The 14,951-nt window shown below is 36.6% G+C and overlaps 1 long non-coding RNA gene across 1 annotated transcript; it reads left to right on the top strand.

Annotated features, from left to right (window-relative positions):
• Nucleotides 1-1,841: 1,841 nt before the first annotated feature.
• LOC138308456 (uncharacterized) lies at nucleotides 1,842-8,238 on the top strand. Its single transcript, XR_011206134.1, has 2 exons — nucleotides 1,842-2,124; nucleotides 2,723-8,238. It is a non-coding gene; the product is annotated as an uncharacterized lncRNA (long non-coding RNA).
• Nucleotides 8,239-14,951: the final 6,713 nt, after the last annotated feature.

The raw sequence follows: 14,951 nt of genomic DNA on the forward strand, positions 1-14,951 counted from the left end.
GCAAAAGTCTATAAAAGTGATAGTTTTGCTCCTGGTTCGCATGTTGTCAGTATAAAGTGACCGGATGGGGTGTGTTTTCTGGTGTCTTTGGCGGCACGCTTAGGTGATATAGCACTATAAAAACGGCAAGAGTTCCATTCTACAAGACGACACAACATACGGCAGTCTCCCAAAACACACACATCGCACTTCATACACGCTTCTCTCCGTAAACATGGGCGGCAGTCCTAACATGACCTTGGCTGTTGATATTACGTTAATTAATTTAACAAACAAAAGCCACACACCCCTCCGGTCACATTAAACTGACAACTGGCAAACAAGTCGTCCCTTTCCCTTTATGCCAAGCGCTAAACCGGAGCAGACACTACCATTTTTATATACTTTGGGGTATCTCAGCCAGGGGACAGAACCTAGAGCCTACTTACAGGTGAAGCGCTTAACAGAAGGCCGAAAGTGAGGCGATGGGAGACGTTTGGAAGAATAAACCGAGTTAGGAAGAAGAAAACATGCAATAGGGACAGCAGATACAATTCTAAAGCCCTACCTGCAAGGCCAATTGACGAGGTCCTTGTCACATTACACGGACATCGGGCAATCCAGTCTGTCCGTTCACTTCATATAAGCAATTTACCCTTTAGGCGTAAGAATTCTACCTACTGCCCTTATTGTATGATCGTAAAAGGCGACTTTCTCCTTAGCGTCTCCATTGACACCGCCTTTTGTTGAGCGCTCGCCCCTGTGAGGAAGGCTCTGGGTTCTGTCCTTTTGCCGAGACACACCAAAATCTGTAAAAGTGGTGGTTTTCTGCTCCTGTTTAAAGCTCATCATTTATAGAATTGGGCGACTGGTTGTCAGTATAATGTGACCAGGTTGGGATGTGTACTTTTTTGGTGTCTTTGGTTGTATGTTTCAGTGATAAAGCACTATAAAAAAGGGCAAGGGTTCCACTATACAGGATATATACCAGTTTCCCAATACACGTACCACGCACCTCATACACGGAACACATCGCATTACATGGGAGGCCGTTCTACATGCCTCTGGCTTTTAATAGGACATTCATTAATCAAACAAACTTACCCTTGCAGATATATATCGTGTAACGCTATTGCTAATCGAGTTTTTATCTACTGTTCTACACTTGAGTCAGACATGTACTTAAACCACTTTTTACTGTATACCTATGACAGAGAACCTAAGTACGGATCAATAATATTCTTTAAAATATTTTTATAATGATACGTTCATAATTGTCAACGTCAATTCAAGGATCAATAATATTCTTAACTTATAATGATACGTTTGTCATTGTCAATGTCAAGTAAATAGCTGTATATTGGTAGTGAATATAAGCTTTTCATAGATTAATGGTTATAATTTCATTTTTTTATTGGACGGAGACGGTAGACACCACAGTATGTCATATGCACATACAATAAAAATTCTTAGGAGGTGACGATTATGTTTTAAGAACGGTAGTGTTTGGTAAAACAAAACAAAAATACGAAAGTGGTGAAATGAACTTCATGAAAAACCTCATTTTGGACAAACATAGCTTATTTCTATCGATGTTTATCTTTCTCCTCTGAAATATATGCAGATACCTTCTCATGTTATATTACAGTGTTGTAAAATATACGATCTAATATCTTGACTAGTAACCGCAACATTAAGCACTTTTCAACCACAATAGGCGTTGTTATTCAACTCTCAGGCTATCAGATAAACGATGCAGCTGTTGATTAACAATCTGTTTATACCACACGTGGTATAAACTCTGTACGCAATCTGATTGGCTGCCACGGTTAACTTTTTATGAAGTATTTCTTACATAATACAAGTTATTCATGAATATAGAATAACTTGGTTTATTTAAGAAACAACACTGAGTTTGCTTGGGTACGTTATGGTTTATTTATTTTCTCGAGTTATCTCCCTTTATATCCACTGTGTGTGGTTAATATCTAACAGAGTACCAGAGTTGCTTCCCTTTGATACTTCCATTTCCGTCGCGGTGAATATTGAAAAAGACGTGTTCAGAATTATGCCAGCATCAATTTTCAATCATCGTACATCTTCCCGTGTTGTCATCGTGCTGAATTGTTGTAATGACGGTATTTTGTATGTGTTTTCGATATTTCACGATTGTAGCGTACAAAGGGCGCTGCAATTCGTCTATTGTAAACTTGCATCAATTTCATTAATTCTCTGACGAGTGATGGCGCCCACGTTTTTCATACGTTAGATGCTATCGTTGTTTGCGAATTTTAATTCTTCATTACGACAATCATGAATTACTATTCATAATATATTAAATACATAGTGCAAACCTTTAACGATTGAAACGGAGCAACGTATTTTCGCAAGGCTTTGATTGTGAATCAGACCCGAACACATGCTATGGGTGGATTTAATTGGAGGTCGGGAATTCTCCTGATCATTATCCCGTTTTGCAATGTAAAGCTAATTACTCCTGTTTATGACGTGGGGATCTCTCGTTTAAAATGAGGGTTCCTTATTGTCTTGCGATTAAATGGTAAATTATGTTATAATTTATTTAGCTGATCTCATATTCTGACTTAATTTATAGGTTCAAAAATAGATTGTTGATTAAAAAATATATAAGTCATGTAACATAATACGTTCAGGGGCAATTGTACATCATCAAATTTCATTACATCATGATATGCTATTAATTATTTCATTTGTGTTTTTTGAGAACCTACATGTAATGCTGTGATGCCTAGTGCAAAAAGAAAGTCAAACAGTCCATACGCCTGTGCAGTGAGGCGGGGATCTCAGGCCAGGAGTTCAAGTCAGCCCCTGTTGAGCCCATCGTGGAGGAGCAAACTGCTACCCCGAACCCGAGTGTCATGGTCACCGATGCTGTACAGCCCCTACAGGGACCTTCCATGATAGATATGACATCTGCAGGTACTACCCCTTCCCCATTATCCAGTGTCAGTGATCGATACTGTAGGGGCCCATGCATGTCTCCCATCTATTTCGAGAAAAAAAAAAAAAAAAAAAAAAAAAAAAAAAAAATCTGGGGATCAAAGTATGTATACCTGGGTAACCTTTTAGTAACTAATCAGGATTTCTTGTTCTCAGATGGTGACCTTCCTTAATGGGAACTTGGTGTTAAGGCCACCCCCCCCACCCCCCCAAAAAAAAAAAAAAAAAAAAAAAAAAAAAAAAAAAAATTATATATATGTATTTTTTATTATATGTCTATCATTAGACTGGCAGCAAAATCTTTTAGAGGTTTAGGCTGAAAAATTTATGATGAACAATTTCGCCTTCGCCAGGCACAACAGCCTGATAGGCCATGGGCCGTTGATGACGGAGAATTGTGGTTAACATGTCTCACAACCTCAGGGTCAAGGGACACATCACAACAAACAGTAAATATTGGTACAATAAGGGGCGGTCGCTATGAATTTAATTTCAAAGGAGTATGTCAAAGGTCAGATTGTGGATACCTCCATAATTGTATGCAATGTAATGGTGCTCACCCCAAATATCTTGTTTTAGAGATCAAGTTCAGGGTGTTCGAGATCAAGGTAACATGAACAATCAGCGCATGGTTTCTCCAAATAATCAGGCTAACCAAACTCAGACAGGGCAACATAATTTTCGTCTCCAGTCCAGCGCCTTTTCTAGGAGGTTGTATGGGTTGTTAGCTGGAGTTTCAAGATCACATCATTTTATTCGCTTGACTGCATCAGTGAAAGATGACATTGGTGTATGACTCAAATTCTTAGTAATTTAATGGTACTTTTCAAAAAAATTTTTTTTTTTTTTTACCAAACTTGAATGTCTAGCAAAGATTTAGAGCTTTTCACAGACAGTGCTGGGAACATGAATTTAGGTTGTGGTGCTTTGTTTGGCAAACATTAGTTTGTATTTCAGTTGCCTTCAAGTTGGCATGGCTTATCTATTTTTTAGGGTTACATTCTTAGAATTCCATCTCATAATACAACGGAGGCGTATAGATCTGGTTTCAAGGTTCGAAAAGGTTCTGGAAAACTACTGGAATTTGCTGTCTCCTTAAAAATCAGAAAAATCAAATAATGTCCTTGAATTTACACAAATAAACCTAAAAATTAAGATTATGTTTCATATATATATATAAAAAAAAGATAGCCTACAATGGTGTTTTATTTCAATATTTACTTTTAAGATATATAACGTAGATCTACATAAACCATGGTTATATAACAATTATGGTGTGGTATCTATGGTTAATTTTTAGAGCGATTATCTCCCCTGTTATGAAATCGGCCATATCATATGTGTACACTGTACAGTACTGTTAGGGTCTTGTAATGCTTGTGTCTTATATGTATATGTGGGATAAACCCTCATGTTAGGGAATGAGATGAAAGATACTATGTGATGCATTTAAGGACCTTTCTAAATTGGGTAAAAACATGGATGAATCTGCTCTAAGATTCCTGGACAAGACTCTAAACGTAATTAAAGACATTTTTCGTGACATCATATGTGACAGGATCGATGTGAAGGCATTATAAACTAGATGTGCTGAAGGCTCAGACTAATGTTCTGAGAACGAATTGTCAAAAATACCATAATCGTCTGTATGTTCTGAATGTAACAAGCCTACTGACATTACCACCCCACCAACACAGTTGCTAATGGTCTCAAACAATAAACAGTCAATTAAAAAAGTGAAAAGCAAACATTATCATTTTTACTTAGACAGGGATAAAAATTATTCTTGGTAAAATGAAAATGTCCTGGAAAACTCTTTTAATTTTGCATGGCCAAGTCTGTATGAACTTTGTGGTTTAAATATATATTGAGGACACTAACCTGTAAAACATTTGGCCCCCTCCCCTGAGTCAAATATTGAACTTTATCCTGTACATGGCAGATAAAGGTATGTCCACTGCCACTATGGCCACCTACATAGCAGGCTTGAATTTTTATGTGAAAAGTTCTGTAGGGGTCGAGCGAGGAACTTCTGTCTAATTTCTTGTTAAAAAGCTTATTTCCAGTATGAAAAAACAGAAGTCTGTACATGATCATAGGGCACCTATCACCTCTGATATACTTTCAAAGATCTAAGGGTTGTACCTATTGTTTGTATTTCTACTAAGTTACGAGTCTAAATTGTTCTAATCAGCTTTCCTAATAGCGATTTTTTGGTTTCTTAGGGTAAGTGAATTAGCTGTTACAAAGAAAGACATGGTAGATAGTGTCTTCGCCCTAAAGGATATTTCTATAGATCATTCACTAGAAATAAATCTTCGTTACTCAAAAATTGATCAAGCAGGATCAGTTGTACAGTGTGTATTCCTCGAATGGCAAGGAAATATTGCCCAGTATACCATGCCTATGAGTAGTATCTTGCTGTTAGGCACAGGAACCCATGTCCAGTCTTCTGTCATTTTGATCATTCTTATTTATCAAGATTATCTGTTTGCAGCAGTATTAAAAAAAAAAAAAAAAATCACAGGATTAGAGGAAAAGAGATACAAAACACATTCATTTAAGATAGGAGTAGCCACAGAGGCAGTGAGCAGGGGGTTTATCTGAGAGAGATATTCAGCTCTTACGGCGTTGGAGGTACATTACTTTCAAGCGATATAGCAGGTTACCTGAGTCTTGCATGCTTCATATTCGTTTATAAATTTTAATTACTTATCCAGTTACTATAAATACAGAGCATTGGCTCCCCTTGCTCTTAATTTTATCATTGTTCTCTTATACTCACTAATGGGCTAATTTTAGCCTTAAGATTTCAGGGAATCCAGTACGTAGAGTTTAGATTGTAGGCTCTTCACTTGCGAAGCGTGCATCATTTCACACCACTAGTCGTATAGGTGGCAGACATCTTGGTCATCAACACAAGATTTGTTCTATATGGTGGAGAGGTCAAAAGCGGTATGAAAGGGATTCTGTTGTCACACAAGTATTGGACATGGTCATTGTTTTAGGGGAACCATCTATGCTCTTAATCCATTGTGGGGCTAATGTCATCATCAAGGTTGGTCCTCTGGTTCTAGGGGAGCAGATCTGTAGGGACATAGTTATCTTATATAAACACTGCCTAATACACTTATAGTATGGTCTCAGATGTTACCTCGAGGCACTTGGAGAGGTTCTGAGAACGTTTCTGCTGCCAATCGTGCATGTATAAGAGCTGACAGAGCCGTGGCAACTCTTGTGTTGGATTTAATTTAGGTGGTGGCTACATAAAATACCGATATAAAAGTCGATAGAGTCGAACTATTCAACAATGATAAGGTTCATTGAAGTAACATTGACAATAATATTTTTCTTAAATTGATTCAAGGTGGTATAGAAAATTCAAAAAAAAAAAAAAAAAAAAAAAAAAAAAAAAATGGTATTCGAGGGGGACAGGATATAAATAAAAACACGGTTATTGATACTTTGTTAGCTTCGTTCCCCACTGCATATATTGGTATTTATTATTTGTGGCGGTGGCACACATAATTTATTAATTATGTGTGCCATTTGGCAGGACTTCGCTAACATTAAGGAAGAATTAAATTATAATTGATACACATTTAAGTGAAATTCACAAAATCTGTTCATCATTGGTTACTCCTTGATCAGCAAACCTATTTGCATAAGTAAAAAAACTCTTGTATTCAATTCTCAGTGAACTTGTATTATTTGATTTGATTAATTGCACTTTATGCTTATTTGATTTGATCTATTGTATTCATGCCAATGGGGCAGTTAATGACGCCCCATTTTGATTCTTGTTTTGTATGGGCAGTGATTGACGCCCTCTTGATTACATGGGCAGTGATTGACGCCCTCTTGATTACATGGGCAGTTATTGACGCCCTCTTGTCTTGTATGGGCAGTGATTGACGCCCTCTTGTCTTGTATGGGCAGTGATTGACGCCCTCTTGTTTGCACGGGCCGTTATTGACGCCCTCTTGTCTTGTATGGGCAGTGATTGACGCCCTCTTGTTTGCACGGGCCGTTATTGACGCCCTCTTGTTTGCACGGGCCGTTATTGACGCCCTCTTGTTTGCATGGGCCGTTATTGACGCCCTCTGGCATGGTATGGGCAGTTATTGACGCCCCTTTGAAAATAAACACCGTGGCCAATACCTTCATTTTGTGTTTGTTGTTGTATTTAATAATACAAGTTATTCATGAATATAGAATAACTTGGTTTATTTAAGAAACAACACTGAGTTTGCTTGGGTACGTTATGGTTTATTTATTTTCTCGAGTTATCTCCCTTTATATCCACTGTGTGTGGTTAATATCTAACAGAGTACCAGAGTTGCTTCCCTTTGATACTTCCATTTCCGTCGCGGTGAATATTGAAAACCCTCCCACCTCACCGCTTTACTAGGTATTGTTTCTGCCGTAGTTTTCTCTTTCTTTTTGCAGATCATGGCAATGACAGTGCAGGGATGGTTCGCGCGTTGCAGTCAATTTGTGGTGGACTTTAAATTTGTGATCAGTGATTTCGACTTACTAAATTCCGGTCTTTGTTGTGCAATCACATGTGACATTACTTGGTTTGTATTTGAGTTATTTATCCCAGAAAAGGCTAGTATTTGCGTCTTTAGATTTGTAATATCATTAAGCAAATTGGCAAGAAGTGGCAGGACTTCGCTAACATTAAGGAAGAATTAAATTATAATTGATACACATTTAAGTGAAATTCACAAAATCTGTTCATCATTGGTTACTCCTTGATCAGCAAACCTATTTGCATAAGTAAAAAAACTCTTGTATTCAATTCTCAGTGAACTTGTATTATTTGATTTGATTAATTGCACTTTATGCTTATTTGATTTGATCTATTGTATTCATGCCAATGGGGCAGTTAATGACGCCCCATTTTGATTCTTGTTTTGTATGGGCAGTGATTGACGCCCTCTTGATTACATGGGCAGTGATTGACGCCCTCTTGATTACATGGGCAGTTATTGACGCCCTCTTGTCTTGTATGGGCAGTGATTGACGCCCTCTTGTCTTGTATGGGCAGTGATTGACGCCCTCTTGTTTGCACGGGCCGTTATTGACGCCCTCTTGTCTTGTATGGGCAGTGATTGACGCCCTCTTGTTTGCACGGGCCGTTATTGACGCCCTCTTGTTTGCACGGGCCGTTATTGACGCCCTCTTGTTTGCATGGGCCGTTATTGACGCCCTCTGGCATGGTATGGGCAGTTATTGACGCCCCTTTGAAAATAAACACCGTGGCCAATACCTTCATTTTGTGTTTGTTGTTGTATTTAATAAATAAATATAATTAACAACCTTCTATTTATAGTTGTTCACCAATTAGATAATGTCCAACATTTTTTAGGTACCAATATTTAACCCTATTTTTAGCAGTTTTTTTTTTAGAAAATTGGTATTAATTTGTTAAGCTAGCATTGAGCTTAATATATTATAATGCATCATCTGATTCATTAAGATAGATATCAACTGACATATTTACCTCATTTTCAAGCGGAACTCTCTGTCCTGATAAAAAGCGATAAACAGGTACACTTTCAGGTAATTCTAAAAGTTGACAGTTCTTTAATTGAATCAATTGACTCCGTTCAGAACTAACAAGACACCTGAAACATAAAATCATGGTTGTTATAAAGTATTCTATTCAGCTATTATATGACAAATTTGATTACATTACATCTGTATGGTTATATTGGATAACTGAACAATTCTTACCTCCTGTTGCCATCATCTTCATTATGATAAACATCAACTTTAGCAAGCAGCATTTCATGCTGAAATGAAACAAAATCAGACACACAATTATAGTATGTATTGAAAATAGACAGTATAATAATTTTACAATTTCATTTGTCATATACTGATATATGTTTATGAAAGTTAAATATGTCTTTTAAACAATTATCATGTATTTAGATGATTCTATTTGAAAAGCTTCAATTAAAGCAAAAAATTAGTGTAATAAGATAGGTATTCTCTAACTACAGTAAAACTTGTCTAAACCGAACCCTGTATAAACCGGAAACTTGTCTATACCGATTAATTTGTTTGGTCCCGGCAAATTTCTTAATAAACTATAGTACCCAAAACCTGCATAATCCGGAACCTGTCTACTCTGAAAACCAGAACTGTCTAGGTAATGTTACTATACCTTTCTTTGTAAAATTAACTTGGGCAAACCGGCAGCAATATTTTCACAATATGGGACTGATCATGAGGCGCCTAAGTTGATTTACCTGTACCGGTATACTAAGGGCTAGATAGTGACAACTTTTCACTTTTCATTTGACGGTTTTGTTACATGTACATTGTATTTGTGAATACTTTTCACTGTCAATTCTAACAATAAAACATACACATTACCTCTGAGAGTTCATTTGAATGTAGTGGATCGTACATGTACACCTCAGAAACCACGAAAACGTAGGATGGAATACTGTGTTCTACCATGTACATATGTGAGAATAAATATTTGTGCTGTAATAAAAAAAATTCTTCTGATGATTTCCATGTGAACATATTGTGATTTGTACTTGTTAAAATATCTTTTTACTTATAATTAAATATCTGTATTCAATTGCAGTTTTGTTATATGAAATTATTCATTTTAGCATGATGATGTGAAGTGTATAAGTATATCAACAAGATTATTAGTAAGAACTGTGTGCCCATATTTTCCACCAAAACAATTTTACACAATCATTATATCCTTTTTACAGTTGTCTTTGATAAAAAAAACACTTGATAAATAAGTAAGTGCATACATATTTCTTTCACTTGATATTCTGATGTACATGTATCTACTTGCAAAAAGCAAATAAAACAGCCTGAAATTTGAGGCTGCCCTGCCCTTATTTAGTTCATTGATGCATACTTATACTTTTGTTTTTCATTATTTCCAAAAGGTTTTTAGCTCACCTGGCCAGAAGGACCGGTGAGCTTATGTCATGGCGCGTCGTCCGTCAACATTTATAAATTTTGGCTCTGACCCCACCGGGGGCAGGAGGGGCGCGGCCCAATAGGGAAAATAAAGGTAAATTCTATAAAACGCTACTTGTCCTAGAGTTCTGCATGGATTGTAACCAAATTTGGCCAGAAACATCCTTGAGGGAAGGGGAACAGAACTTGTATAAATTTTGGCTCTGACCCCCCGGGGGCAGGAGGGGCGGGGCCCAATAGGGGAAATAGAGGTAAATCCTATAAATCGCTACTTGTCCTAGAGTTCTGCATGGATTGTAACCATAGATGTATTTGGCCACAAACAGCCTTGGGGGAAGGGGGAACAGAACTTGTATAAATTTTGGCTCTGACCCCCTGGGGGCAGGAGGGGCGGGGCCCAATAGGGGAAATAGAGGTAAATCCTATAAATCGCTACTTGTCCTAGAGTTCTGCATGGATTGTAACCAAATTTGGCCACAAACATCCTTGGGGGAAGGGGGAAAGAACTTGTATAAATTTTGGCTCTGACCCCCTGGGGGCAGGAGGGGCGGGGCCCAATAGGGGAAATAGAGGTAAATCCTATAAATCGCTACTTGTCCTAGAGTTCTGCATGGATTGTAACCAAATTTGGCCACAAACATCCTTGGGGGAAGGGGAACAGAACTTGTATAAATTTTGGCTCTGACCCTTGGGGAAGGAGGGGCGGGGCCCAATAGGGGAAATTGAGGTAAATCCTATAAATCGCTACTTGTCCTAGAGTTCTGCATGGATTGTAACCAAATTTGGCGACAAACATCCTTCGGGGAAGGGGAACAGAACTTGTATAAATTTTGCCTCTGACCCCCCCCCCCCCCCCCCCGGGGGGGGGGCAGGAGGGGCGGGGCCCAATAGGGAAATAAGAGGTAAATATTCAAATTCCTTCAGAAAAGAAACAATGAACCTGTATTCAGAACATGACTTGACATTACAAACCAGGTGAGCGATACAGGCCCTCTGGGCCTATTGTTTTTCCATAGGGAAATCAAAGTTGTGGTCTTTAATGAAAAAACAAAACAAAGTTACAAACAAGTTGTTTGTTTACTGTGCAATTTTACTTAGCCAGCAAAACAAAAATTTGTGAATTTTTAAAAAAAAAATTAAAATTGCACAGTAAACAAACAACTTACACTTAAGTGTAGATGGTGTAGAATAATGCACGAAAAGAGTGGGGTTCAAACTTGGCATTGATCCTCTGAACACTTCAAAAGATTATCCCCAATATTGAGCTACCTGTTTGTCAGCAATCAACCTGATCCACAATGACTGTTATAATATTGTCCCCTTTTAAGTCTTTATGTTGAAGGCTCACCACCAAATTCAGGTTAAGGTATTCCCCTGCTAAGCAATATATGAATTATGATGTTTTTTCTGAATATTTCTTTTCTATTGCAGAGATGCTACTGCCATGAAAAGAAAATGTTTACCAAAAGCCCTCAAGAGGAAACTTCAGATTTTTGGAAAGGATTTCAAGAATTCATGGAGACTCTAGAAGCAAACCCAGACCCAGGAAAGTGGACGAAACTGGCAGAGAGAGAATGCAATAGGATTGAAAGGTATCTTAATGCAATGTAATCATTCATCATTACATTTGCACAAATACTTTTCATTCCTATTGCACTCTCTTTCTGACTCTTTATAACGTGATGCTACTCAAATTGAAGATGATTGAAAAAAATTCTAGCATGTGCTTGAATCCAGATCATTTTCTTGACATTCTACAAATAGAGTCATTCAGTTTTAATTTCATGATCTTTTTATGTTACTTGTCATACTCAAAAGTGTATATATTTATTTTGATAGTTAAAGTTTGTTACCACTTTATCTCAGAAAGCACAGAAGGGATTCTTCTCAAATTTCACATGTAGGTTTCCCTAGGGCCCTAATTGTGCATATTGTATTATGGGACCGATCCGAGAACAAGATGGCCGACAGGCCACCATCTTGGATTTTGAGAAGTGAAGTATGTTACCGCTATTTCCCAGAAAGCAATGAAGGGATATGTCTCAAATATCATGTGCAGGTTCCCCTAGATCCCTGGTTATGCATATTGCATTTTAGTCAACAAGATGGACGACAGGCCACCATCTTGAATTTTGAAGTTTGTTACAGCTATTTCTCAGAAAGTACTTAATGAATCTATCACAAATTTCATGTGCAGGTTCCCAAGGGGTCTAGTTGTGGATATTGCATTTTGGGACCGATCGGTCAACAAAATGGCCTACAGGTAGCCATCTTGGATTTTGATAATTGAAGTTTGTTACTGTTATATATCTCAGAAAGTACTCAAAGGATCTTTCTAAAAGTTCATATGTAGTAATATGTAGGTCAAGTTTGAACAACAGAGAAAAGATCCCTCTTGCCATTGTCAGACGTAGATCATTCTTTGGTGGGCGCCAAGATCCCTCTTGGATCTCATGTTGCTAGTGTAAATTAAAAATTCTGTATCACATTATGGCATGTTTTAAAAGTGTTCTATTTTGGGTAGCCTTCCAATTTGGGTAGCATCACGTCATATATAAATATATACACTATATATATATATATATAAGGGCTAGTCAGATGTTTCATATTTCATTAAGATGTTTCATGTTTTGTTATGCTGGATTTTGAGAATTTTAAGCGGCCCAATGTACCAAAGTAGCTGGGTTAAGATTTTTGTGCAAGTGTTATAAAAATGTTGTCAGTCACAGCCAATGTTGATTAATACAGTTGTTTTGAATATAGTGGAACCTAACCTAAATTATATCAACAAAATTCTAGAGGCTAGCTTTGCTGTTCTCAAACAGTTGTTGTTAAATTTATTCTGTGTTGTAAATGTGTATGATTTGTGAGCTAATTTATTGTAAGAATGAAATTATTTATAATGTGTGAATGTATAGGTATGAACTAATTTATTGATATTTAGCATTGGTATATCAATAATTTTAGCCCTCCATCATCAGATGGTGGGCTATTCAAATCGGTTTTCATCCGTGGTCCATCGACTGTCTTTCCGTCCATAAAAAAATCTTGTTACCGCTATTTCTTAGACTCAGAAATTACTGAATGGATTGTTCTAAAATTTCACATGTAGGTTTTCCTAGGGCCCTAGTTGCGCATATTGCATTTTGGAAACGATCGGTGAACAAGATGGCCGCCAGGCAGCTATCTTGGATTTTGATAGTTAAAGTTTGTTACGGCTATTTCTCAGATAGTACTGAAGGGATTGTTCTCAAATTTCATATGTGGGTTTTCCTAAGGCCCTAGCTAGTTGTGAATATTGCATTTTAGGACTGATCGTAGGTGAACAAGATGACCGACAGGACGTACGCCATCTTGGATTTTGATGATTGAAGTTTGTTACCGTTTTTTTCTTAGTAAGTCTCAAATTTAATGAGCAGATTTCCCTATGGCAATAGTTGTGCATATTGCATTTTGGAACCGATTGGTGACCAAGATGGCAGACTGTTCGCCATCTTGGATTTTAATGGTTGAATTTTGTTACCGCTATTTCTCAGAAAATACTGAAGCGATCTGTCTCAAATTTTAAATATATTATGCAGTTAAAGTTTGAAAAGCAGAGAAGTTCGTCAGACATAGATCATTCTTTGGAGGGCGCCAATATTCCTCTGGTTTAATCTTATAAGGGTATGGAAACAAGTTTTGTTTGCAACAGAAATAAGTGTAACTCGCATATGTATTATTATGTAATTTATTATTATTTGTCTTTCTCCTAAATTACTTTAATGAAAGAACTTTGGCCAATTAAAAAGTCAATTTTAGTATTTGAAAAAATGTTTTATACAAATGAAACATGTATATTGGATGTCATTTTTACAATGAACTTGTTTATGAGTGAATGCATTTGTATTTTGATGTATGTACTAAGTTATAATTGCCATGTTAAACCCTTTTGGATTGAAGAAATATATGAGCTAAGCAATATCAATATTGTATCCATATTTATCACATACCTATAATTGCTCATGTAAGCAGTGTCAGATATACATGTCATATAGCTTTCGTAACACATGTAATAACACTTTTTTATGTCAGAATTATATTGGTATGAAGTTATCTATATGTCATTTAATTCCAGATGTTACACTCATTTCTATTGGTTAGATCATTAAGTTTATTTTGCTATAGACCGAAAGAATTGTACGTCAAGAATTATGATGTCATATAACAAAACAAATTTCGCAGAGAATTTTAAAAGTGGCACAGTCATTGGCCAAACTGAATTATTGAAAAAGATATCACTGCGCCACAACTCAATTTGTTTTATTGTAAAAGTAAGTAAAATCACGGAAATTTATGCCTTATAAGTACCGAAATGAGTTATCTGAATTAAATTATAAGCATTATATTCTCAATATTTTTTGAGGTTATGAAGCTATAGACAAAAAAAGAACGGACATTCATTTTCATACATATGTAGATGCTTCGCTTCATGACTTCATAACCCCAAAACACTATTGAGAATAATGCTTACTTAAGATCGAATAGTTGTCAAATACGAGCCATATTTCTCTATTTTCACAGCCAAACATTATGTCAGATTTATTTCAGCATTGATGTCACTATTTTTTTAACTTTAAGTGAAAGTTCATGACAGTGATATAGATACACATATACAATGTACAATGACAGATTGTTAATACCGTTTGAGATTATCATTTTATTGAAGTAAATTGATTTGTGTGTAATTTCGGTGATATTGACGTAAATGCGACATTTGTGTAGTTTTGGTGATATTGACGTAAATGTGATTTAATTGTGTCTTTGTGATTGAATAATTTTGATCATTTTTGATCACTTAATGGTACCAGCTATTAATACAAAATCTACATGTGAAAATAAAATGTATTCTATTAAATACCACTTTTGTGTTTGATTTCTCTTATAGACCTGCTGTGTGGAATGAGATCAAACCAACCATGACATACTTTTTAAAAAATTAGACTGCAGAGAGGAAAAATCGCCATCTGCACTATTGCTTCTGTGTC

The sequence above is a fragment of the Argopecten irradians genome, chromosome 15 (assembly GCF_041381155.1).
Source record: "Argopecten irradians isolate NY chromosome 15, Ai_NY, whole genome shotgun sequence".
Lineage (NCBI taxonomy): Eukaryota > Metazoa > Mollusca > Bivalvia > Pectinida > Pectinidae > Argopecten > Argopecten irradians.